This window comes from Solanum stenotomum, chromosome 6, assembly GCF_019186545.1.
Source record: "Solanum stenotomum isolate F172 chromosome 6, ASM1918654v1, whole genome shotgun sequence".
In the NCBI taxonomy this organism is placed as follows: Eukaryota; Viridiplantae; Streptophyta; class Magnoliopsida; order Solanales; family Solanaceae; genus Solanum; species Solanum stenotomum.
Genome location: NC_064287.1, coordinates 11,697,443 through 11,724,194, shown reverse-complemented (window position 1 = coordinate 11,724,194; position 26,752 = coordinate 11,697,443). Strand labels below are relative to the sequence as shown.

The window sequence follows — 26,752 nt, the reverse complement described above, 5'->3', positions numbered from 1 at the left end:
TTTTAATTTCCTGTTTCTGGAAGTAATTTGACTAATTGAATATAATTGTTGGTTAATGAAAAGTCTAAACCATTTTCCTCGACCCCAACCTACAAGTTGGGTTCTTTACTTGATAACGATCGCTTATACTTTTGTAGGGAGGTGTAATTTGAGCGTATCAAGCTTCCACGGGTAGATTTTTCTCCCAAACCAAAAGGTTCCAAGCGCACCCGTCTAATATTGAAAGATAGTCCTCCCGAGGAGAAAGAAAGAAGGCACTCCAAGCAGCAGTTACAAAACACTTGGACTGAAAGCTTGTGACTGTTGGCGTCGAATATGTATTCTTCAGTTACCACAAATCATTAAACTTGTATTATGTGGAAACAAATTTCTTATATAATAAGTGCAAGGATTCGAATAGTCGATTTAATAAATTTAGAAATCACATTCCTCTATTCAAACATGTCCCAATACTGCACTCTATTCAGGATTAGTAGTGATGATTTCTGCTTATATACAATCAAAATTCTAAGAGAAACTGAGAATCTGGAATTCATTAAAAGCTTTTGGCATTTTCAACCATTGCCACGAGCCACGAGCAATGACCATCCATTATGATCAGCATCTCCATTCGGATGAAAATTTTGTCCTATTCTATCCAGTAAAGAAAATCTTTATGTTAAACACCTCTTCTCATTAAAGGTATACAAGGTTGGTGATGTAAATTCTTGCCTGAGACATTTGAGGCTTCTTAGGGACATTCTCCTCAGTTACATCACATACGTCAACACACACCTTGCACTCGTTCTCCAAACTTTTCCATGTCCAAAGTCCAGTATGGGAGAATGTACTCAAATGTCTTGAAAAATGGAATCAACATCATTCCTACAATAATTTTGTTTCTTGATCTGCCACGGGTTTTCCAAATCAATTTTAGGGGCAGGGTATAACTTATAAGCCCCTTATCTCCACTAGTTCTTGAGTCGCTAACCATGGCGTGTTGTTAACTTTGCAATCTTCTTCTTCAGCTTTTGATAGAAAGAAATCGCTACCTATGGAATGTAAGAAATCGCTACCTATGGAATGTTGTTAACTTGGTACTATTTTTCTTCGATTGCTCACACTAGAAGAAAGTTACGAATTATTAGGGAAAAGGGTATTCGGAGAAGAATGTTGCCCTATTTAAATATTAGTCTCAGTACTTTAGGGCTTGGGTAAAACTTTCTCATTAGTTGATGTCTTCTTTATGTAATGTATAAATAGTATACTTCATCCATTTGTACAGAACATTTTGATCCTAAGGAAATCCAATAGAAACACTTTTATTTTTAAGCTCCAAATTTTCTTTGCTTTGTTGATGTTGAGTCTTAGCATTCCTGGACTTCTCCGAACAACAATTCCCATCCCCGGATCCAACGTTTACGATGGCATTAAAGCATGAAAGCTTCATACACAGAGATCCTTTACTCATACTTTAATTCTTTACTTATTGATTGCACAATTTTCAATTATAATAAGCAACATCGCACACTAAATTGATAATGTGTGTCCTTGACCTCTTACAAATTTAAGTTTACCATTTTCCAGATAACAATGCCAGTATGGCATTCCACTTAGCCTTGACATTGTTTCTATTCTTTTTTAAAATGTTTTTGATACTACAATTCTAATATAATTATCTTTACCATGGAATAATATAGAACCAAGAGAAGAAATGTAATTCCCTTTTCAGCAATAAAGTGTCTAAAAACATGAACTACTACAGTATGACATTTCTATCAATATTATGAACCAATATTTCTATGTAACAATATGACCTTTCTCTGATGTAAAAATTGAATCTAGCTATGAATGGGTAACATATTTACATTGATTTATACTTGTATAGATGATCTTGATCTTTCATAAATTGTTCATCATCAGACATCAGCAATAAGACGTTGGATTCTTTGCATACAACACGCGACATTGAAACCATTCCAAGTTCTTAGCATACCAAAAAAATAGTCTCTGCAGTAGATCTTCGACTATTGGCCTCTTTGATTCTTTGCTAGAAACACAATCCAAAACCAACTTGTCAAACTCTTATTTTGCAATCTGTGTCTAAAACAGTACTATTGATTACAATAAACTTTGCAGAAATACGAAATTACCAAAGTTTAATGAACCAGTGAAGATCATAAATTAATACACAAAACTAAATTCTGTGAAAACGTACCAGAATCTGGAAAAACAGAATGGAAAGAATATCAAGCCTACTGAATGCACACTGTCCCCATAAGTAAATTACTCCCCTCTAGTATCCGAGGTTTAATTTGGAATATGTCCTCCTAGGATAGAATCTCAATCACCAGTGTATTGATACCCAAAGCGTTGGTGTTAGCGAGCCACTCAACGACAGTAACGTACACGAAGAAAATTTGTGCAGAAAAAGAAGAAGAAATCAGAAATTTTTGTAAGTAAAAAGTCTATAGAATTACGGGTATTTATAGCCAAGAGGAACTAATTCCGAAAGGTTGCAACCTTTCAGAAACCACACAACCATTTATGAAAGTTTGCAACCTTTCAAACGGTCATGGTTGTTCCTGAAAGTTGCAACCTTTCAAAACAGTCATCTCCAATGGCGGAAAATTCAAATAAAACGGGAAAGTATTTTAAATAAAATGGGTCTCGAGGATCCGAGTCGGGTTAGAACGTTTTGGTTAATTAACTAAATAATTGAAACGCTTTGGCCATTTAATTTAATTTAATTGATTAAATAAATAATTAACTAAATAATTAAAACAAACATTGTCCAAAAATAATCTCTCGATCGATCATTTTCCAAAGCCGAAGCCAAGCCGAGCGAGCGACGACGACGGTGCGAGGGGGGTCCCTCTTTCGAACCCTTTTAACAACTAATAGAAGTGTTTCTATATTTAAACACTTCTATTTTTCTTTCCACCATGAATGAGGGAGAAATGCCTTTTCTTAAAGCATAAGAGAATCTTTTCCAATTTATCTCTTCATCTTCCCTCCATTTCCCATGAACTCTTTCTATACCCAACAATCCCCCAAATTAATGAGGAATGGTCATAACATAAAGGAATGCATGGACGAGTGTGTACTTTATAAGCAAGGATTAATTGTATCTGGATAAGTAGGTTTTCCCTTGGAGTTTCCGTAGTGAACATATGTCGGATATACTAAGTCAATCGGTAGATGCGATATCTTTGAACCGTCGAGCTTTGGTGTATACCTAGACAACCATATGTTACACAATTAACCCTTTAACGTTTATGGTTCTTACGGTTGTGTTCATTTCAGCCATGAACACCTCCTAGTTTTATGAGTGTATAGATAATAGGCTTTTGACAAAAAATTGTCTTTGAAGCAACTTAAACTTCACACTCACATAGGTGATTTCTAACCGTGTCATCTCGTAGATACACTATTAGGTCAAATCTGCCAAACTTAGAAAATCATTTATTAACTTCATTAACAAGCCTTAATGTTTTAATTTCATTCCTGAACATTGTCTTCATCATGATAATGGATTGAGTTGATTGACAATGTCGAACCGTCAGTCACAACTTTGTTTTTCTCCTTGAATCTAGCTCTTGGGATCTCCAGCTTGTTAGATAGAGTTACCGCCATGATGACATGTCCTAAGCCGTAAACCCATTACCTTAGATGATCTTTCAACTACCTCTCTTACTAGGTCTTTCGTTAGTTGATCTGACACATTATCGCTTGACTTCACATAGTCAATTATGATAATTCCACTACAGAGCAGTTGTCTTACGGTGTTATGTCTCCGTCGTATATGACGAGACTTCCCATTGTACATGATGCTCCCTGCCCTACCTGTTGTTGCTTGACTATCAAAATGTATGAAAATAGGTCCCACAGGTTTGGGCCAGAATGGAATATCCTCTAAGAAATTTATGAGTCATTCAGCTTCTTCACTGGCCTTATCTAAAGCAATAATTTCAGATTTCATTGTAGAGCGAGTGATACATGTCTGTTTCAACAATTTCCAAGAGACTTCTCCTCCACCAAGTGTAAACACATAACCACTTGTGGATTTTACTTAATTTGACCTGGTGATCCAATTTGCATCACTATATTCTTCAATCACGGCAGGAGATTTATTAAAATGCAAAGCATAGTGTTGTGTATGTTTCAGATACCCCAACACACGTTTCATTGCCATCTAGTGAATTTTGATTAGGATTACTAGTGAACCGACTTAGTTTGCTAATAACACATGCTATATCTGGTCGCGTACAATTCATAATATACATCAAACTTCCCAACACTCTAGCATATTCCAATTGAGAGTCACTTTCACTTTCATTCTTTTGAAATGTAATGCTTGAATCAATTGGAGTTTTGACAACGTTGAAATTCAAGTACTTGAACTTATCCAATACTCTTTCAATATAATAAGATTGAGATAAAGCTAGTACTTGAGGAGTTTTGAGAATCTTGATCCCTAAGATCAAATCAACAGCTCCTAAGTTCTTCATATTGAACTTGTTGGATAGCATGCGCTTAGTAGCATTTATATCGTCAATATATTTACTCATTATTACATGTCAACATTTTTAATGTAAACACACTTATCACATTCATTAATCTTGAATCCATTTGCCAACATTGTTTGGTCAAATTTAGCATGCCATTGTTTGGGTGCTTGCTTGAGCCCATAAAGTGACTTCCCAATCCTACAAACTTTATGTTCTTTACCTAGAACTACAAACCCTTCAGGTAGTACCATGCAAATTTCTTCCTCCAACTCTCCATTTAAGAAGGATGTCTTTACATCCATTTGGTGGATTTTAAGATCATGCATTGTCGCTAGTTCTATTAACATCCTAATTAATGTTATCCTTGTTACTGGAGAGTATGTATCAAAGTAGTCCAGACCTTCTTTTTGTTTGTATCCTTTGACTATAAGTCTAGCCTTATATTTGTCAATAGTCCCATTGACTTTCATTTTCCTTTTAAAGATCCACTTTATTCCTAAAGGTTTATTTCCTGGAGGAAGATTAGCCAATTCCCAAGTATTGTTACTTAAAATTGATTCGATCTCACTATTGGTTGCTTCTTTCCAATAAATTGACTCAGACGAAGACATAGTTGCTTTAAATGTTTGAGGCTCATTTTCAAGCAAGAATGCCACAAAATCTGGTTCGAAAGAAGTGGATTTCCATTAGCGATTACTACGCCTAGGATTCTCACTACGTAGTGTATTTTCCGTTGATTCTTCATGTGGTCGTATAGGTCTTTCACTTGTCGACTCACATTCAGTTTTATACGGATAAATGTGTTCAAAGAACCTAGTGTTATCTGACTCAGTTACCGTATTCACATGAATTTCAGGATTATCAGATTTTTGAACTTTGGGTCGAAGCATAACCAAGAAATACATAATCCACTGTTTTGGATCCAATTTTCACCCTCTTGGGTAAATGGACCTCTACCTTGGCTAGACACCCCCACACTTTGAAATATCTCAAGTTAGGTTTCCTTCCTTTCCATAACTCATATGGAATTGATTGTTTTTTGCTACGGTTACCCTATTGAGTATCTTGTTAGCCGTAAGGATGGCTTCCCTCACAGGTTTCACGGTGAAAGACATTCATCATTTCCTTTAATGTTATGTTCTTCCGTTCTGCCAAACCATTTGACTGTGGTGTATAAGGTGCAGTAGTTTGCTGAATAATACCATATTTCAAACATATCATTTAAAAAGAAGATTCGTATTATCCACCCTATCACTCCGAATCATTTTTATCTTTAGATTTATTTGATTTTCCACTACATTTTTGTATTGCTTAAATGCATCAATTGCTACATATTTACTATTAAGCAAATATACATAACAAAATCGAGTTCAATCGTTAATAAAAGTTATAAAATACTTTTTTCCAGCACGAGATGGTATTGACTTCATATCACATATATCTGTGTGAATTAAGTCTAAAGGTTTTGAATTCTTGTCAACAGACTTATAAGGATGTTTAACAAACTTACTTTCCACACAAATTTCACATTTAGATTTATCACATTTGAAATCAGGCAAAACTTCTAAAGTGATCAATTTTCGCAAGGCTTTGTAATTTACATGTCCCAAATGGGCATGCCATAAATCAGTTGACTCCAATAAGTAAACAAAAGCAAAATTCTTATCAATACTATCAATACACATTACATTCGGTTTGAAGATGCCCTCAGTGAGGTAGCCATTTCCTAAGAAAATCTCACTTATTACAACTTTGTCACTAACTAGGACACACTTAATCTCATTCTTAACGAGCAGTGCAGCAGAAACTAAATTCTTCCTAATAGTAGGAACGTGCAGAACGTTGTTCAAAGTCAACAATTTGTCGGATATCATTTTCAACATTCCCAGTTCCGATAATCCTTGTTGTTGATGTGTTCCTTATGAACAAATCTTCATCGAACTCAACATGAGTGTACGTTGCAAAGGCTTCTTTCGCATAGCAAATATATCGAGTGGCACCTGAGTCGAGAAAGAACTCCTAGGGATCTCCAACTAAGTTACACACCGAGATCATTGCACTAAGTTCATCTGTATCTTCTATCTATTCCATGATGTTTTCTTGACATTTTCCTTTTTCTTTGTCTTTGTCCTTGTCCTTTCTTGGTGCATCACAAACAGAAGACTTGTGACCAGCCTTACCACAGTTGTAACAGTTGCCCTTGAATTTCTTTTTGGCCTGTTCTGACTTCTATCTGTTGGACTTCTTTCTCTTTTTGCCTTTGGTAGGAGCTTCTTCAATAATATTAACTCCAATTATTGTCGTACTCTTTCGAGATTTATTTTCGGCGGTCTTGTTATCTTCCTCAATCTTGAGCCGAATCACAAGATCTTCAAGGTTCATTTCCTTATGTTTGTGTTTTAGATAATTCTTGAAGCCGTTCGACGATGGAGGTAACTTCTCAATCATTGCACCACTTGAAACGCTTCATTAACTACCATGTCCTCAACAATTAGATCATGGAAAATAAGTTGAAGTTCCTACACTTATGATCCAACTGTTTTACTATCTAACATTTTATAGTCTAAAAACTTTGCGACCACAAAACTTTTCAAGCATGCATCTTCTGTCTTATATTTCTTGTCAAGTGAATTCCACAATTCATTCGAAGTTGTCATTGCACTATAGACATTATACATGTCATCATCTAAAGCACTCAGAATGTAGTTGTTGGACTGTGTGCATCCATTATCAGTCAATGGACCAGGTTCCTTGACTCAGCAAGAACAATAATAAAATGTAAACAACAAATGGAGAACAACACCAGCAGTTTACGTGGAAACCTCCTTACTCAAGGGAGTAAAACCAAAACCTGTCCCACATGATTTTCAATTGTTTTCACTAATATCTTTAAGAAAAAGTGAAACACAGTTACAACCAAAGTGAGAAGAAGTTATTAATCTCACAACTAAGTAATAACTCTATTACTTACTGAGCCTAACCAGATACCACACTTCCCACTAAGCTATCACCCCTAGACAACTTAGAATTCAACTAAGAAGATACGACACTGCCCACTAAATCAACTAGCTCCTAGATGACTTAGAATTTTACTAAGCAGATACAACACTGACCACTAAATCAGTTAACTCTAACCGATTTTGACTTTTACAAACACAAAATAATATATGAATCCTTTATAGATTAGGAATAGATTTACACTGTAAGCACGAAAGATATAATCTTAAGACAACTAGACAACTTTCACCTTTATCAGGTCCCTGTCTTGAGGATGATTCTTCTTGAAAGTAGGTCATTGCAAGTGTTCTTGATATTTTTCAAGTTGCAAAATCTTATAAAATGATAGACACAAAACTCAAACTTAACAAAGATGCTTCAGCACTCTGTCAGATCCTTTTGTTGAACATGAGTATTTTTCTTCCTTGAACATGACCTTATTTTCAAGCTTATGAATTTTCAGAGAAAATGTAAGTCTTTTGTTTGACAAATCTTGAGTTTGTGTTTTTGGAGAAGAGACTATATCAAAATGGACACAAACCCTTGGGACAAGGCCATTAGCTGAAAGCCTGATGTCATGAAAGGTTGTGCACCAACCATATCAGAGTTGGCAACCTTTTGACAACTGTCTTTTCGTCCTTTTCTCATACGTAGACTTTTCGGGACCAGGTCCCTTGTTGTGTTCTTTGCTGCTTGAGTTCTTGAAAAAGACTTGCTAGCTTTCTCTCTTCTTAAATGATTTAAGTTGTTTGTTTATTGTTGTATATACTCGTTACCAACAAGGGTTTTGACAATTAAACAAACAACTCTGTCCACCCTTCCTATTGGTGAAGTACGCTACACATCTCACCAACCAACCTGACATGACAGATGTAAAGTTAACTTTACAGCTGTGCACCACTTTGAATCTGGACGGAAGTACTCTGCCAAGGACCGGGTCCCTATATTTGTGAGGATCATCAAAACACTAGAATATAACATTTTCCCCCTTTTTGATGAAGACACACAAATATTTCTCATGCTGAGTTTATTCATTCATTTCCCTTTCATCAGTCCCAATACCAAAAGACCCTTTCCTAGATCTGGTCCCTTGGTCGATCCCTAAGTTTGTTAAATCATCAAAACTTAACATCGGCTTCAAAGTAAAATTTTCCTCCTTTTTGATGATAACAGACTTATTCACATTCTTCCCCCTTTCACTAGTTCCCCTTATCAGTATGCCTCTTCAGGTAACTGGATTGGTCCCCATTTTGCATCATTCCCAAAGTTTGTCAAATCATCAAAACTTCACATCGAATACAAAATAACATTTTCCCCCTTTTTTATGATGACAAACTTTTTCAACTTCTTCCCCCTATCGGCATGAGCATGCCCTCTTTAAGTAGCACTTCTTCCCCCTATCGGCAAGACCATGTCATCATTGATTACGATCATTCATTGATCTCATACCCTAACAATCTTCCCCCTTTTGACATCAGAAAAAGGGGTTAAACCATTAAACCAAGTTGCCAGAAATGTAGTTCAAGCAAGTTCATGGCCACTTGGGCAACATTGAGCATGAGTAAAAATGCATGAAGTAATGAGACAAGTCAGTAGAAACAAGACATTTTTCATTCATAAATAAAAGATCAGCAATCAAAGCATTGCAAATATTTTTATGAATGAGAACCAAGGAAATACTCATTGAGTTTCGATAGAAAAGAGTAATGAAGACTGACATGGGAATTTAGGGAGAAAAGGGATGACTTAGGAGCAAGGGATAAGAATAGAATTAGTAGAACATATCCCTTAGCATGGTTTTTTTAGATGCTTCTCTTAAATTTCAGCATGCTTTGCTGTCATTTTGTTTTCAACCTGGTCCCTCTGATTGTTCCTCCAGAAGCTAAGCCTTTAAATAAACTATTTAGTATCCCTGTTAGCAGGAGCAACTGTCATATCTTCCATATCAATCCTGAGTTTCTCATGACAAAAGATTAGTAAGATTAAACCTACTCAAGGCCTCCGAGATGAATAGATCAATAATTGAGGAACCATTTCATATATTTGTATTCATTTCCATTTATTTTTTAGTCAGACACCCTCCTATTTAACATACTTTGAGTTCTCAGACTATCAACCTTTTCATTTTTATTATCATCTTTTACACCTTCTTTTTTCTTATTGGACCTGGTCCCTCTTCACACTCAAAAATTCTTAATTGAAAATTCTCCAGTAGGAACAAAGGTTTTAAGCATTTGAAGTATTTTTGAGAGAGGAGAAAAGAGGGTTTTGAGTATTTCTGAATTTTGGAAGGGAATTTTAGGTTTCTAGGATATGGAAAGACATATGGAGTACAAGGAAAGTGGAAGGGTGTATCATGTGGAGGCAAGTGTCATCTTGGTATTCAAGCATTTGAAGTGTTTCGTTTGCTAGAAGATTTTGGTTTCCTTTAAAACATCTACTTTTTTTCTAATGTCAAAACTTTATTTTTTTTATGTCAAAATTTTATTAAAGGATGGTTTTCCAGTAGCTTATTTATGCATAAAGGAAAGTTTAGTCAATTGGCTTATCTCCAAAGTACATCCCTTGCCCATGTAATCTCTTTTCCCTTTATCCTTGCAAATTATATTCAAAGCATCCTTGTGTTTGCCATGTATGAGAATATTAGTTTTCTTTCTTTTTCCCTGTTCCCTTTACGGTTTGTCATTTCCTGTTCGAAGAATGATAAATTAGTGTCATTATCCCTTTAACGTTTGTTTAAGTCTTGTGTTGTCAATGGAAATTAGTGGGGGCATTATTTTATTTTTTTATTTTATTTTTATCATTTCATGAAATGCTAATTCTTATAATTTTGTTTTGCATGAAATTTACCTAAGTCCTCATGGACTTCTTTCCTTCCCTTGCATTTTGTCATTGGGCCATGGAGGCCTAACAATCCTTTTCGAGTCAACCGGCCATTGAAAATCGACGTACAGGTCCCGGAGTTGAAAAAATATTGAAGCAGATCGGAGAATTGAAAACATTGGGCCAAAGGCCCACTCTTAATTTCAAAATTGTATTTTGTTACTTTTGGCCCTAGGCCCACTTATCTATTGTCTTGCTAGAATTTAGGACAGGTGAAAAATATGGCCTAAGGCTCAAATAATATTTTATTTTATGTTAGACGAGGACAGGTGCAGGTGACTCAAATGGGCCCAAGTATTGGTCCAAGCAGATTGAAAAAACAAATTTGGGCCTAAGTCTCTTTCCCTCTTTATTTTGTTGTGTTTGTGTGTTTGTTAATATTTGCCGCTACTCTTAAGGTCAAAAAATTTAAATCCCCGAAAGACGCCCATCTTGATTTAACAATTTAACTAAATCAGTCATCGTTTAATAAGACTTAAAGAATAAATTTTACAAATTATCTCACCTAGATAGTATTATCATATTTCCCCCCTTTCTTCCCTTTTAAAATGGTTGTAATTATAAAGATTGCTCAATTCAAATTAAGTTAATTTTTAGCCAAATGATTAATTGACGGATAACCGCATTAGCGAGTGATCTAGATGTTTTTAAAACCCTTCCTAAAACACTAATACGAACCCTGAATCCCTTAATTATTTTTCATTATATTTTTTGTTTTTAATCTTTTGGAAAAATTCAGTTTTCTTAATTTCCCTATAAAAATTAAGTGGCGACTCTAAACCAGTCTAAATTTATATTTTTTTTTAAAAAAAATAGAATGACGACTCTGCTGGGGACTTGAATGGTTCTAATCTTAAGATTAATTATTTGGCTATGTGTTTAACTGTTTACTTGTTTAAATTATCGTATCTTATATTAATTGTGACATTCATGGCATCCGATATCGCCAAACGGCAAATAGATTGCATTAGAAAAAAGGCGGTTACGTGGCTTACCATGGCTGTCCTTCAGAAAAAAACACAAGTTGAATTTCTTGGAAGTGATAAATGAATAGTTGGCTTGTGTCATCCAACGTCGTTTATTAATCTTCATCCAGTAGTTTATCCAATTCGGGTAACCGTCATTTCTAAACCAATTCTAGTCAACCTAGAGTAGAGTGAAACATAATCCAAATCTAAGCATTAGCCTAAAACGGCTTAATACCCAAGGCGTATTAAGTTTATTAGTACAACTGCCAAAAATCATGTCCAAGGTCCACGACCTAACGACATGTCATATTTTTTGACATTTGAAAGATGTATGTGTGGAAACCTGATTGTTACCTATTTTTTTTTGGGGGGGGGGGGATCTTAATCGGGTTCTATTTTGTAGGTATGAATCGATTTCCCAAGTTCGACATGGTTGTAAAGGCTCCAGACATGCTCAAGTTATGGCACAACGTATTTAACACGTATCACAGAAGGGACCTTAACAAATATGTAGGGGCCCTAACAGAACTCATCAACATGGTTGGGTGGCTTGAACTGATTGAAATCCTTACCGGCTACTGGGACAATGAAAAACTGGTGTTTTGGTTTGGAACCATGGAAATCACTCCGACAATTAGGAAGATTGGTGATGACATAGACACAGTAGGTACAGGACTTGAAAAAAGAGTATGAAAACATGAGGACATCCTAATCCCTAACAAGCCTACTGTCGAAGAAATTACAAAATGGCTTGGATTAAGAAAAGATTGCGCTCACTGGGCCGAAGGATCAAGCATTTTTTCAGAGATTTGTGTAATAGATTTGGGTAGGCAAGCTTCTACGCAAAATATAACCGAGAGTTCAGAGTCAGTTTTAGAGAATGGGATGCGATCAAACCCCTGAAACTTTCTATTGCATTGTTAGGTACTATGGTTTTTCCCCAATGCCCGAGCTTCAACATCAACACCCAAATAATTATGCTCGCGAACACTCTGTTCCATGGGTATGAAAACCAAGTGCAAGCGAAGTATTATCCTGTCACACCTATCATTCTATCCGACATATACCGTGCTTTGGGAAAATGCAAGGAAGAGCATCGTTACTTTCAAGGTTGTAAACTCCCCCTCTAATGGTGGATAATGAGTCACTTGGCGAAGGGACACGGGACTTAAGAGCTCCATACCCTCGATGAGAATAATGCTCTTAAGAGTTTGAATGATATGTTGTTCTGGGCAGATTTGGAAAAAAGGAAAACCAGGGAAAGATGGGCTCAGAATTTCTCCGAGTTAAGAGAAGAAGATATTCAGTAGATGTTCTACCGTTTCATCTCGAAAGATGTCATAGTGCAGGGCAACAGGCAACTTGTGCTTCCTCTACTAGGTATTCTAGGTATCCGCCCGTATGCACCCATCCGGGTCCTGAGACAGTTCGGAAGAAGACAAACTATGCCTCCAAATGCATACTATCGTATTTATGTGTGCGACATCGGGGACAATAGAGTGCATAAGGCTTCAGAGATACTAAGAGAATGTAAAAAAGTTGTACGAATGAAAAAGGACACCATTGCCCAGATCGATTTAATGCGGGGTACAATGAAACCTACAAAGCTTGGTTGGAAGGCAATATACAAGGTATCTCCTTCTCAATTTCGAACATTTACCGTAGTGTGGAGGACAAAGAGTCCAAAGCTTTGCTAGAGTTAAGAGAGGTTAAAAGGGAAGCTCAGGAAACGCACAATGAATTTCTTCGAAAGAAATAGGAGGATAAATACGCCCTTGAGAGTGTAAATCGAGAATTAGAAAGCTTGATAAGTGATTTGAGAGAGCTCAACATATGGATTGGTGATAAGAGAAGTGGAATGTGTTTCGAAGAATGGGAAGAGAAAGGTCGTCGGAGCGACTGATACTTACTAATGATTCAATATAGGCTTCAGGATCTCATGACACAAAATAAGAGAAGCAGAATAGAAGCGGGGCCGTCAGGAACCTCCTAGTAGATTTTGCCCCTGCGTGGGTTTTTCTGTGTATTTGTTGTTATCTGCTCCTGTGTGGGCTTGCCTTTCTTGTATTTTGGTACTCTTTTCAAATGACCCCTACGTGGGACTTTTTCTTTTGTGTTTCCCATCTATTCCCTACTTCCCCTGCTTATTTTCACTTCTTGAACATCATTTTATATGCAAAATTTTCTTTGGGGTAACAAAATGGTTCAATTCTACACATACATCTTTCAAATACGCTAGGCCTACCCTTGGCACAAAAGGGCCCCCTACTTGTTTAGGGTGCACGATATATGTTTGTGTGCTTTAAACTGTTTATGTGATATGTTGCTTTGAATGACGACAGTTTTAGCCCACTCCTTTTCAAAAAAATTCTGAAAATCTCCACAATGCCAGATATAAGTCACTACCAAAATGTCCGACCAAAATTCCATGAGTCTTGAGTTTCTCAGCCAGAAATAAAATCCTACTACCAAATCCTAAAACATTACTCTATTATCTTATGAAAGGTAAAATTACTGCTAAGATGGAAAAAGGCAAGAATGTTGAGGTGGAGACGACTGAGGAGAATTTAAGAATGAAACTGCGCTGATTCAAACAAGAGATTCAAGAAATGGGAGAAAGAAGAATAGAAGTAGAACTAGCCACCGCAGCTGCGCAAGCCAAAAGTGCAGCACTAGACGCGGAGTTAGCGGCTAAGATGGCAAGATATGCTATCATGAACGAGGAGACGGTTGTTATGCGGAAGGAACATGATGTCTTCAACAATGATATAACCATGAGGCTTCAGAAGATACACAGAAAATGCTCTTTCTTCAATCAAGAAGCCAATAGTGGTCCCGAAGACACTTACCCTGGAGCTACTAAAGAAGATACCGAGGAGGAAATTGTCTATAGGCCTCCTTTCTAGGGACGGTGGAATGAAGGGAATGAGAAAATTACCCTCGAAGCATATGAGTTTACCCCCCGTGATTAATGCGATAATTGGAAGAAGAATGGCTTGGATAGAGGGACATTTTATCTTTTAGGAGCTTTATTGCACGTTTTCCTTTCACTTTCCTTGTAATCAATCAAATGAGTGAATGAAAATGAGAATTTTCTTTTGTATTCGAACTATGTAGGGACTGAATTCTCCTTGCGAGATACGTAGGCAGCCTTTCAAGGCACGGCCCCTATCTTTAAAATTTTCTTTCCCCCCTTTCATTCTACAAGGAAACGTTAAATTCACATCTACAGATGCCGGGAGATGCAGCAAGAAGACCTTAGCTCAACGCAATTTGACCTTTCTGAGTCACTAGCCTCGAAATAAAATGAGCAAATTCCTGCTTGTTCAAAAAAAATCATCAGTCCTCATTAATCGTGGGTTAACATGTTCTCAAACAAAGCAACTCTTATGTGTTTATATGCCCTCTATGTGATACTTAGCATTATTTGTCCTGAATCAAAATTAACAGATTTGCCTTTGAGTTGTTTTCCTTTACAGGTAGTTAGAACTGATCGATGTTGATAAACTGGCTGAACACCCCTATTTTACAAGATCAAAAGGCCCTACAAATTCCTTCCCCAATCAAGGTTCTCGGAAGGGCAAGTCAACAATGGGCGATAACGTTGAGGATACTGACTTAACATATGTTGTTGTGGCTAATCTCGTCATCGCCGATCAGAACGAGTTAATCGTACAGTTGATGTAACAGATCGCTGAGATGCGGGTGGAAATGCAAAGAAGGCAAGAATTACCTAATCTAGCTTTTGCTTTCAATGCTCCAGCAGATAGAAGGCCTCCATTTCACTTTCCTCCTTCAAGTGTGGAACAGGCACAAAGCCTACCCTCCAGTCCTGCTCATAACCCCTCAATCATTGATCTAACCGCCCGAAATCCCCATTATGCCTTTGCCTCTTATCAGACACCACCCCATCCTCAAAATACCAACCCCCAAGCGCCACTCCCTCCTCAAAATACCAACCTCCAAGCTTGTCCAACCCCTCAAAACCAAAACGTTGACAACCTGCAAACTTCCCTCCATCATCAAAATCAACATACCAACCCCAGACTTTCCCTCAAAACTACCAAGCCACTCAAAATGCCCAGAGTCCCTCCATTGCTCCACCCCTACCTCAAAGGGCCACTTTCCAAATCCCGATCCCCAATGAGCATGACGCTAATGGTTCTGAGCTCGACCACTATGAGGAGCGAGAGAGATAGTGAAGGTCAAAGGAAGAGGCCGCCAAGCTAGACATTGGAAGAGATCCGAAAGGCCATAAAAGAGTTACAGTGTATTCTTGAAGTCATTGGTTTGAGTTATGAGGATTTGTATATCCATCTGAATTTAGACGTCCTAGATGGATTCAAGGTGCCAAAATTCTACGTTTCCAGAGGAATAGGGAACCCCTTAGCGCACATGAGGGCCTACTATGACCAGCTCATGGGAGTTGGAAGAGATGAAGCTTTACTAATATGGCTTTTTAGCCGAATTCTGAGTGGAACGGCTCTGGAATGGTTTACATCTCATGAAACGAGACAATGGCCTAACAAGAATACTATGGCTAAGGACTTTATCGAACGATTCGCCTACAATGTGGAGATCATTCCCGATCGTTATTCCTTAGAAAAAATGAAGCGAAATCAAATGAAAGTTATAGAGAATTTGCATACAGATGTAGAAATGAGGCAGCTAGAGGTCGGCCTCCTATGTCTGAGAAGGAAATTGTCGAAGTATTTGTACGGGTTCAAGAGCTCGAATATTATGATAGAATTATGTTGCTCGTTGGAGCAAATTTTGCTGAGATAGTCAAAGTAGGTGAGCCTATCGAAGAGGGATTAAGGACCGGAAAGATTGCCCGTGTTGTTGCCTCGCCCGAATCCTCGGGTTTGTTGCAGAAGAAAAGAGAAGACGTGTCTTCTATCTCTTATGAGGGGAAGAAGACCCCAAGGAAATCCTCATCATACCAAGGTCATTCCCGACCTTCACAGAGTTCGTACCCGATTTGTTACGCACCGAATGATTACCAAAATGCCCCTCCCCCAGTTATCAAAATACCCCTCCTCCTAGCTACCAAACTCCCCCTCCTATCTACCAAACTCCCCCTCCAGTTTACTAGACTCCATCTGATCACTACCGAAACGCCGCCCCCAACTGTGTCAACGTTCAGGCAAATTACCAAACTCCTCCCCCAGTGTACCAAACCCCAGCTCCACTTTACCAAAACACCCCCTCGAACTACCAAGCTCCACATCCAAATTACCAAACCAACTCATGTCCCAGATATCAAGCCCCCCGTCCAAACACTCCAAATTATCATCAAATGCCTCATCCTCAACAAGGCAATTATGATTTCCCCCGTCCTAGATTTGAGAAGAAGCCCGCTAGAATTTTCACTCCGCTCATTGAAAGCCGAACAAAGTTGTTCGAGCGATTAACTGCGGCAGGATATATTCATCCAGTGAAGACCAAGCCGGTTGACACTAGTTCAAAGTTTTACAGACCTGATCAAAGGTACACATATCACTCTTACGGTGTTAGGCATGATACCGAGGACTGTATCAACCTAAAGCATAAGATCCAAGACCTGATTGGCCAGAAAGTGGTCTCTCTCCAGACAGTCGTGTCGAATGTCAACAGTAACCTTTTGCCAAATCATGGAGGCGTCACTATCAATATGTTAGAGACATATGATGATTGGTGCGTGACAAAGGCAATAGTTCCGATCGCTCATGATGAACTGGAAAAGAAGTTTGTGATTCTGACACCCGAGAAGGTTGTTGCCTTGGTGCCACGAGAAACTCTTGACCGACCAAAGTTTGTGATTGAAACGGCTGTTACCAAGGGTATGACCAGATCTGGTAGATGCTACACACCAGAAGAGTTAGCCCAAGAATGCAGAAAAAGGATTAGCGTAAAAGGCCAATTAGTGAAGCTGAAGAAGAAGAATTTTGGAGAAAGATGCAACTAAAAGATTACTCGATCGTGAAGCATCTAGAAAAAAAACCGGTCAGATTTCTGTATGGGCTTTGTTGATGAATTCACAACTGCATAGGCAAGCGTTGATGAAGGCTTTGGATGACACTTACGTACCCGTGGGTACTAATAGTGATAATCTGGTAGCCAAGATAAACCAAGTTGTTCGAGGACACCGAATCAGTTTTTGTGATGAAGAGCTGCCCTTTAAAGGTAAATAAAGCTTTGCACGTCACCATTATGTGTCGTGACAAGATAATTAATCACGTTTTGGTCGATGATGGATCCGGTCTTAAAAGTTGCCCACTTTCGACTCTGAGGCAGCTGAAATTTGACTTGGGAAAGCTTGACCAGACCCAAGTCAAGGTGAGGGCTTTTGATGGAGTGCAAAGAGACACATTGGGTGCGGTAAACTTGGATATTCAGGTGGGTCCTGCGGAATTTAACGTGGAGTTCCAGGTGTTGGATATCAATACCAGTTACAATTTACTTCTGGGAAGATCATTTATCCATATGGCTAGGGCTGTGCCATCTACCCTTCACCAACTAATGAAATTTGTTTGAAAGAACCAGGAGTTGGTCATTTATGGTGAAGGGAGACATTCCAATGGCTATGCACTGATCGTTGATGATATCTCTCGAGGTTGTGATTTCTATACGGTGGAGCTGGTAAATGCCACCAGTGTTGACTTGGCTCCATAACCTCCTATGCCTTCTGTGTACAAGATGATTGCTATTGTTATGCTCCAAAGCGATTTCGAACCAGGTTTTGGATTGGGGAAGCATTTTCAAGGAATTATCAAGCCTATTCATATCCCTGCCAAAGGAGCGAAGTTTGGTTTGGGGTATGTCCCCACAGATGATGAAGCAGAGGTGAAGAACAAGAGTGTTACAAGCATTAGCCAGGCAAATTCCTCATTTGTACCAGTCATTCCCGGTGCAAGAATATGTCAATGATGATGGTCTCAGGGAAGGAATCTGGGGCCTTTTTGAGAAGATTGATGCGGTCATGGAGGAAGAGGCTGGGACATTAGGTATCCGTGATGCAGAACTTGAGGAGCAATTATAAAATTGGACCTCCACACTACTCCTAATTTCCCGTGCATCTTGGTAGAAAAGACATGTGTTTATGTTTGTTTTTAAAATCGGTGGTAGTCTTGAGACTCGCCCTTTATGTAATTTTTACTTGTTTGAAGTTTTTAAATTCCCTTGTGATGTTTAAAAAGGCAAAATGGCCCTTAGCATTGGCTATAGTTTGTGCTTGTTTTTCAATTTAAATGAAAGTGTCTTTTATCGAAAATTTGTTTGCTTATCTGTCTATATTTTAATTTTTTAACTTTGTTCGTTTATGATTTTAGTAATAATAATTTAAAACCTGTCAATGTCATGTCATGTCATGAACCGAGTGAACAAAATGAGGCAGGTGATGATGAGTACGAGGGATATGAAGAAGAAAAATGAGGCACCCGAACTTGTTGCTGAAGAGTTTCAACAATTTAAGAATCAGCACAAACCGAATTTGGAAGAAACAAAGACAGTGAATCTTGGAGATGAAGAGTGTTTTAAAGAAGTAAGAATAAGCGTCCATCTGACTGAAGCTCAAAGAAGGGACCTTGTCCGTTTGCTTATAGAATACATTGATGTATTTGCCTGGTCTTACAAAGATATGCCGGGCCTGAGTATGAATATGGTGTCCTACAAGTTACCGATTAATCTAGAATTCAGTCTAGTAAAACAAAAGACTTGGAAGTTTAAGCCTGAGTTGAGTTTGAAGATCAAAGAGGAGATTACCAAACCGATCGAGTCTCAAGTAGTGGAAGTGACGCAATATCCGACTTGGTTAGCCAATGTTGTTCTAGTTGCCAAGAAAGACGGAAAGATCAGAATTTGTGTTGACTATAGAGATCTCAACAAAGCAAGCCCAAAAGACAACTTTCCATTGCCAAACATTCACATTCTCATTGATAACTGCGGTAAGCATGAGATGCAGTCATTTGTGGATTGTTACGCAGGTTATAACTAGATCCTGATGGATGATGAAGATGCAAAAAAGATAGCTTTCATTACACCCTTGGGTGTATATCATTATTAGGTGATGCCTTTTCACCTCAAGAACGCGGGTGCTACTTATATGAGGGCTATGAAAACCATTTTTCATGATATGATTCACAAGGAGATCGAGGTGTATGTAGATGATGTCATAATTAAGTCACGCGAGAGTTTGGATCATGTGACTCATTTGAGGAAATTATTTGATCGTCTACGTTGATATAATTTGAAGTTAAATCCCGCCAACTGTGCTTTTGGAGTGCCAGCTGGCAAGTTATTGGCAATTATAGTCAGTAGAAGGGGAATTGAGCTTTGACCCTTCCAATATCAAATCGATTCAACAGTTACCTCCTTCAAAGACTAAGAAAGAGGTGATAAGTTTCTCGGGAAGGTTGAATTACATCAGCCGGTTCATAGCTCAATCCATCATGGTGTGTGAGCCCATCTTTAAGTTGTTGAAAAACGATGCCTTGACCAAGTGGACCGGAGAATGTCAAACTGCTTTCAATACCATCAAGAACTATTTATCCAATCCACCGGTATTAGTTCCTCCACAGGAAAGAAGTCCACTGTTGTTGTATTTGTCTGCCTCAGATAATGCATTTGGATGCGTGCTTGGTCAACATGATGAAACGGGGAAGAAATAGCGAGCCATCTATTACTTGAGTAAAAAATTCACTCCATATGAGGCTCGTTACACTCTATTGGAGAGGATATGTTGTGCTTTGACTTGGATTGCTCAAAAATTAAGACATTATTTGTCTTCTTATACCACATACCTTATCTCCAAGATGGACCCATTGAAGTATATTTTCCAAAAAGCAATGCCGACCGGGAAGTTGGCTAAGTGGCAAATGCTTTTGAGTGAATTTGACATTGTGTATGTGACTCAAAAGGCGATAAAAGCAAAAGTCTTGGCTGATCATCTTGCGGATAATCTAGTTGATGAGGAGTATGAACCGCTCAAGACTTATTTTCCCGTCGAGGAAGTTTCATTTGTGGGTGAAGATATTTCTGAAGCATACCCTGGTTGGAGAGTGTTCTTTGATGGAGCAGCGAGCTACCAATGAAGAGGTATTAAAGCAGTCTTAATGTCAAATTTGGTCAGGACTATCCTATGGCGGCTAAATTCCGATTTGATTATACGAACAACATGGTAAAATACGAGGCTTGTATCATTGGTTTGAAGATGGCCATCGACATGAATGTTCATGAGCTTCTGATTTTTGGAGACTCAGACTTGCTGATACATCAAGTTCAAGGAAAATGGATCGTGAAGAAACCCAAAGATCACACCGTATATGCGATATATACAAAAGTTGTGTAAGATAGTTCCCAAGATTGAGTTCAGGCACACTCCCAGGACACTGAATGAGTTGGCTGATGCTCTTGCCACCATCACATTAATGATTAAGCATCCGCATACAAGTTATATTGATCCAGTGGATATAGAGGTAAAAGAGCAGCCCATCCATTGTTCACATGTTGAAGCGGAACCAGATGGTTTGCCTTGGTATTTTGATATCAAGAAGTACTTGGAGACCGAAATTTATCCTGAGAATGCGACATTCAATCAGAAGAAGTTGATACGCCGTATGGACCTCAATTTCTTTCTAAGTGGGGAAATACTCTATAGGAGGACTCCGGATTTCGGTCTTCTCAGATGTGTTGATGCTAGTGAAGCTGCAAAGCTTCTGGAACAAATACATGTCGGAGTCTGTGGTACTCACATGAATAGACTCACTTTGGCGAGGAAGATCCTTCGAGACAGCTATTTTTGGATGACTATGGAGCATAATTGTTGTAAGTTTGTGCAGAAGTGTCATAAATGTCAGGTGCATGGAGATTTGCTTCGAGTGCCGCCCCATGAACTTAATGCTATAAGTTCACCTTGGCCTTTTGTAGCTTGGGGCATGGATGTCATTGGTCCAACTTAGCCAACCGCCTTTAACGGACACAGATTCATTTTGGTTGCCATTGACTACTTCACCAAGTGGGTGGAAGAAGCTTCGTATAAGTCGGTGACCAAGAAGGTTGTAGCTGATTTTGTTCGCAACAATGTAGGTTTGGAGTGCCAGAATCCATCATTACTGATAATGGAGCGAATCTCAACAGCCACTTGATGAACGAGATATGTGAACAATTCAAGATTACTCACCGGAACTCAACTGCCTACCGTCCCCAAATGAATGGAGCTGTAAAAGCCGCCAATAAGAACATAAAGAAGATTTTGAGGGAAATGATTGATAATCACAGAGGTTGGCATGAGATACTGCCGTATACTTTGTTGGGTTACCGAACGACTGTCAGAACATCAGTTGGAGCTACTCCATATATGCTAGTATATGGAACACAAGCAGTCATACTTACAGAAGTTGAAATACCTTCATTGAGAATTATCCAAGAAGATGAATTGAGTGATGTTGAATGGGTTCGCAGCGAATTCATCAGTTGAAATTGATTAATGAGAAGAGAATGGTTGCAGTTTGCCATGGTCAACGGTATCGACAGAGAATGATTCGTGTTTTCCATAAAAAAGTAAGAGCCAGAATGTTCGAAATTGGTTAGCTAGTTCTCAAGCGCATTTTCCCTCATCAGGATGAGTACAAAGGGAAATTTGCACCAAACTGTCAAGGACCTTACATGCTTCGCAAAGTGTTATATGGAGGCGCTTTGATCCTGTCGGAGATGGATAGCACCGAATGGCCCAAACCGATCAACACAGATGTTGTCAAGAGATATTATGTGTGAAGTTTCAGTTTATATTTCTGTCATTTCCTTGTAATCGTTCTATTTGCTTGTAACCGCTTTGTCTGAAATTTCATCCCTCTTGTAATGAACTACATCTGACCTGAATTCTCAAAAATGAGATACGTAGGCGGCCTATGTCGGCCTCGGTCACCCCTTTATCTCTTTTTAATATTTCTTTGTACTTGAACTACGTTCGAACTGAATTCTCAAGAATGAGATACGTAGGTGGCCTATATCGGCCTCAGTTGGTTTCTTTGTAATTTTTCTTATTTTGATTAATCCTCGAGGGGGGAACTATATTTGACCTGATTCCTATCTCAACGGGATACGTAGGCGTCACAACGGCTCGGTCATATCTCCCGTAAGATTTCTATTTTCCTTTATTATAGAAACTGGGACAAAATTTTTGAGAGGGACTCAAAAATTCTCAAGAAGAAGATCTCTCCAACAAGTCGAGACTGAAGCAACATCGAGATTTGCAAGTGGGACAGAATTTTTGAGATGATCTCAAAAATTTCATCATTTAATCATTAACGGTTCGGTATGCGCCAAGACAATTAACTGGGACATAAATTTTTGAGGAGGACCTCAAAATTTCAATAAAGTTCATCAGAAGTTTAGAAAAACTTTGAATACTTCCCATCAAGTAATCAGATAGACCTCGAAGCATCAACTTCAAAGGCGTTCACTAAAAGTTCGACGTGACATGACACTTGGCAGTGACCTTTTCCTAATATTACTTTTTTGAAAAAAACCTATTTTCCCTAAAACTTTCCTTTCATGTTTCAATTATTTCACATAAAAATATTTTGTCTTATCTATCAAGAGGCGGGAGATCGGAGAAATCAACCGGAGATAGCCAGACAAGGAACAGACAATCGAAGAGATCGACACAGATAAGTTCACTTAAAACTAACAATTTTTCTGTAGATGCAGGAAAATTTTACACTTCTTATGCTAAAGAGTTAGGAATGTGGGTAACATTAGTTTATTTAAATTCTCAGCAAAGCAAGGTCCATAATGAACATCGCGACTATATTCAGAGATGGAACAAATGAAAACCACAAAGAGAGCAACATTATTAATTTCTAGAAACTAAAGATACCTAGAGGGCGTTTATTTACATTATATTATCAGATATGATAATATCCTACTCGGAGAGTCATTTATATCGTATTGTCAAATGAGATGATACCATCACTCTGAGGTTCATTTTTTATTTGTATTGTCGATTAGGACGATACCGCCACCCAAAAGATACCCAGAAGATGACCTATGTTGTCCAGTGAAGCAATATCTTCGTTCGGTACCGAGGATGACATCTTCAGAGAAAGAGTCATGCATAGCGAGAGAAAGAGGTCATGCCTAGCAAGAGGAGAAAGTCATACATCGCAGAGAAGTCATGTATAACAAGAGAAGGAAATCATGCATAGCAAGAAAAAGAAGTCATGCATAGCAAGAGAAGGAAATCATGCATAGCAAGAGAAAGAAGTTATGCATAGCAAGAAAAGGAAATCGTGCATAGCGAGAGAAAGAAGTCATGCATAGCAAGAGGAGAAAGTCATACATCACAGAGAAGTCATGCATAGCAAGAGAAGGAAGTCATGCATAGCAAGAGAAAGAAGTCATGCATTGAAAGAGAAGGAAACCATGCATTGCAAGAGAAAACTCATACGTCGCATTAGAAAGATTCATGCATCACAAGAGAAAGAGTCATGCATCGCGATAAAGTTATCGTCATTATTTCTATTGCAAGGACAATATCAAGAAAGCCATCAACAACAACATCAAGAGAGCTATCAACATACTACATCAGCCTATTTTATTACTTCAACATCAAAGAAAGAGTACATTGAAGATTATACTGCAAATATGAGACATAAGCTTTATTTGCTTTACGTCGAACCTGATGTAGTTGACATCAATATTCAAGGAGAGAAATTATGTGTCAACACGGTAAAAGGCACTGTCTCTTCATTTGAATTGCATTTTTATTCTAATGAGTTTTATCTTAGTCTTTGTCGAGAGCATCCAAAAGGATGAATTCTCAAAACAAACCACATGTGCGGATGACTTAAAAAAGGATGCAGCACAATGTAGAACTTTTTCTTAGCAGCGAACTGGGTTTCACATCCGGAAAATTTTGGATTCATCGGAAGCAACTTTCCAATCAGAGTGCCACGTAATTAAAAATATTATTTAATTATTTTAAATTGTACTCTGTTAATGAAGGGGTAAATTTGGACCCAAAGGTGGATGGGAAGGGTATTTGGGGGACAATAGGTGGATGGGGAGTAATTGTGTACCATTTCCAATACTTCGAGGGTATTTTAGGCCCTTTTCCGATTAAAATATAAAATAATCTCCTTAAGATTGTTTGCAATCTGTGTCTAAACCAGTACTATTGATTACAACAAACTTTTCAGAAATACGAAGTTACCAAAGTTTAATGAACTAGTGAAGAACATAAATTAATTCACAAAACTAAAATCTGTAAAAACATACTAGAATCTGGAAATACAAAATGGAAAGAAGATCAAGCCTACTGAATGCACAGTGTCCCCATGAGGAAATTATTCCCCTCTAGTATCCAAGGTTTGATTTGGAATATGTCCTCCTAGGACAGAATGATCTCAATCACCAGTGTATTGATACCCAAAACACTGGTGTCAGCGAGCCACCCAACGACAGTAAATTACACGAAGAAAATTTGTGCAGAAGAAGAAGAAGAAATCAGGAATTTTCATAAGTAAAATGTCTGAAGAATTACGAATATTTATAGCCAAGAGGAACTAGTTCCAAAAGATTGCAACCTTTCAGAAACCACACGACCATTTATGAAAGTTTGCAATCTTCCAAACGCTCATGGTTGTTCCTGAAAGTTACTACCTTTCAGAATAGTTATCTTCAACGACGGGAAATTCAAATAAAACGGGAAAGCATTTTAAATAAAACGGGTCTCGTGGATCCGAGTCGCGTCGGAAGGTTTCGGTTAATTAACTAAATAATTGAAACGTTTTGGCAATTTAATTTAATTTAATTAATTAAATAAATAATTAACTAAATAATTAAAACAAAATTTGTGCAAAAATAATCTCTCGATCATTTTCCAAAGCCGAACCCGAGTGAGCGAGGACGACGACAGCGCGAGGGGGGTCCTTCTTTCCAACCCTTTTAACAATTAATAGAAGTTTTTCTCTATTTAAATACTTCTATTTTTCTTTCCACCACCAATAAGGGAGAAATGTCTTTTCTTAAAGCATAAGAGAATATTTTCCAATTCCTCTTTTCATCTTCCCTCCATTTCTCATTAACTCTTGCTATACCCAAAAACTCTTTAGAAAACTTTCTTTCACCTTACACATACTTCAGCTTGTCGTTAAAATATACCACAACTTTCTTCATTTTCTCTTTCCCTTCTCTTCTATATTAATCTCCTCAAGCATATCTTCCAACTTATCTGGCAATCTCCTCGACCTCTTTATCCTCTTGATCATCGCCACAAAATCTTCGTGACTGCTTATTCTTAAATTTCTATACGCTAATTCCAATGCTACTACATTGACTAACCAGATGTCGGAATGAATATTGTAGGAATCATTATATAGAAATTGAGATGGTTGAGCTTGACTTTGATCCTCAACACATTTTGAATAGAATACCTCTGGCGCAGCAGCCCATTTGTACAACTGGCATAGTTCTGGATTCTGTTGGAAATTCAAAAATCACAAGTAAATTATCTACTAATAACACAATTTCAACACCTTAATTTAACTAAAAAATTGTGTATTACCGAAAGTCCACCAGGATTTCTTGGTAGAATGCTAACAGGAGAATGAGATTCTAACTCTGAATCGTAAATCGTTGCTGCAAATCACAATTTTATTTCGACATTCCAAATAGGTCTTTGTTTGAAATTAACGTATATATTCTCAGCACTGAAACACTTATGAACAAGACCCGAATTATGAAGGTCAAACAAACCTAGAAGCGCTTGTTTATGAGCAATAGCAATACAATCCTCCGGTAATCCATTATGAAATTGAGTTGACAGAATGCAACGGAGACATCCTTTAAGGAAATGGTATAATTTGGGTATAATTTGATTGAAAAATGGTGTTGGCAAATAAGGAAATTGTTGTCTACTGCTTTGTAATAGCGCATTAGCATTAGTGTTTTACTAGTGTTGTAACATTGTTTTACTGTGCACAGTTTGATTACGATTAGGTTTGTTCAATTTATTCAGGTGTTAGTTGTATTAGTTGTTTGTTCCTGCATTCTAGGAGTTAGTTTAGGCTGATTTTGTTTATTCCATCTGTATTAAAACTCTACAAGAGTCGCATCAAAAAAACATACTTTCTTCTACTTTATTTCTCTGTCTTTATATGGTATCAGCGCAATAAATACTCTAACGAGTAATTTTTTTTCGTTCTCATCAATGGCTTCCTCCACACTAGTTGCGAATGTTTATGCTCCCTCTGTCGTTAAACACCTGATTCAATTTAACCCAGCCTCTCAACTTCCTATTAAACTGTCTAGCATCCACAACTTTATAGTTTGGACAGCCCAGATTGCCATGCTACTTCATGGCCATCACCTCTATGGTCATCTTGACGGCACCACATTGTCTCCTCTAAAATCATCGTCACTAACGCAACTAAA

General features: G+C 37.9%; 1 pseudogene; it reads right to left on the bottom strand.

Annotated features, from left to right (window-relative positions):
- Positions 1 to 1,905: 1,905 nt before the first annotated feature.
- Positions 1,906 to 26,733, bottom strand: LOC125868488 (serine/threonine-protein kinase BLUS1-like; annotated as a pseudogene).
- Between the last annotated feature and the right edge of the window lie 19 nt (positions 26,734 to 26,752).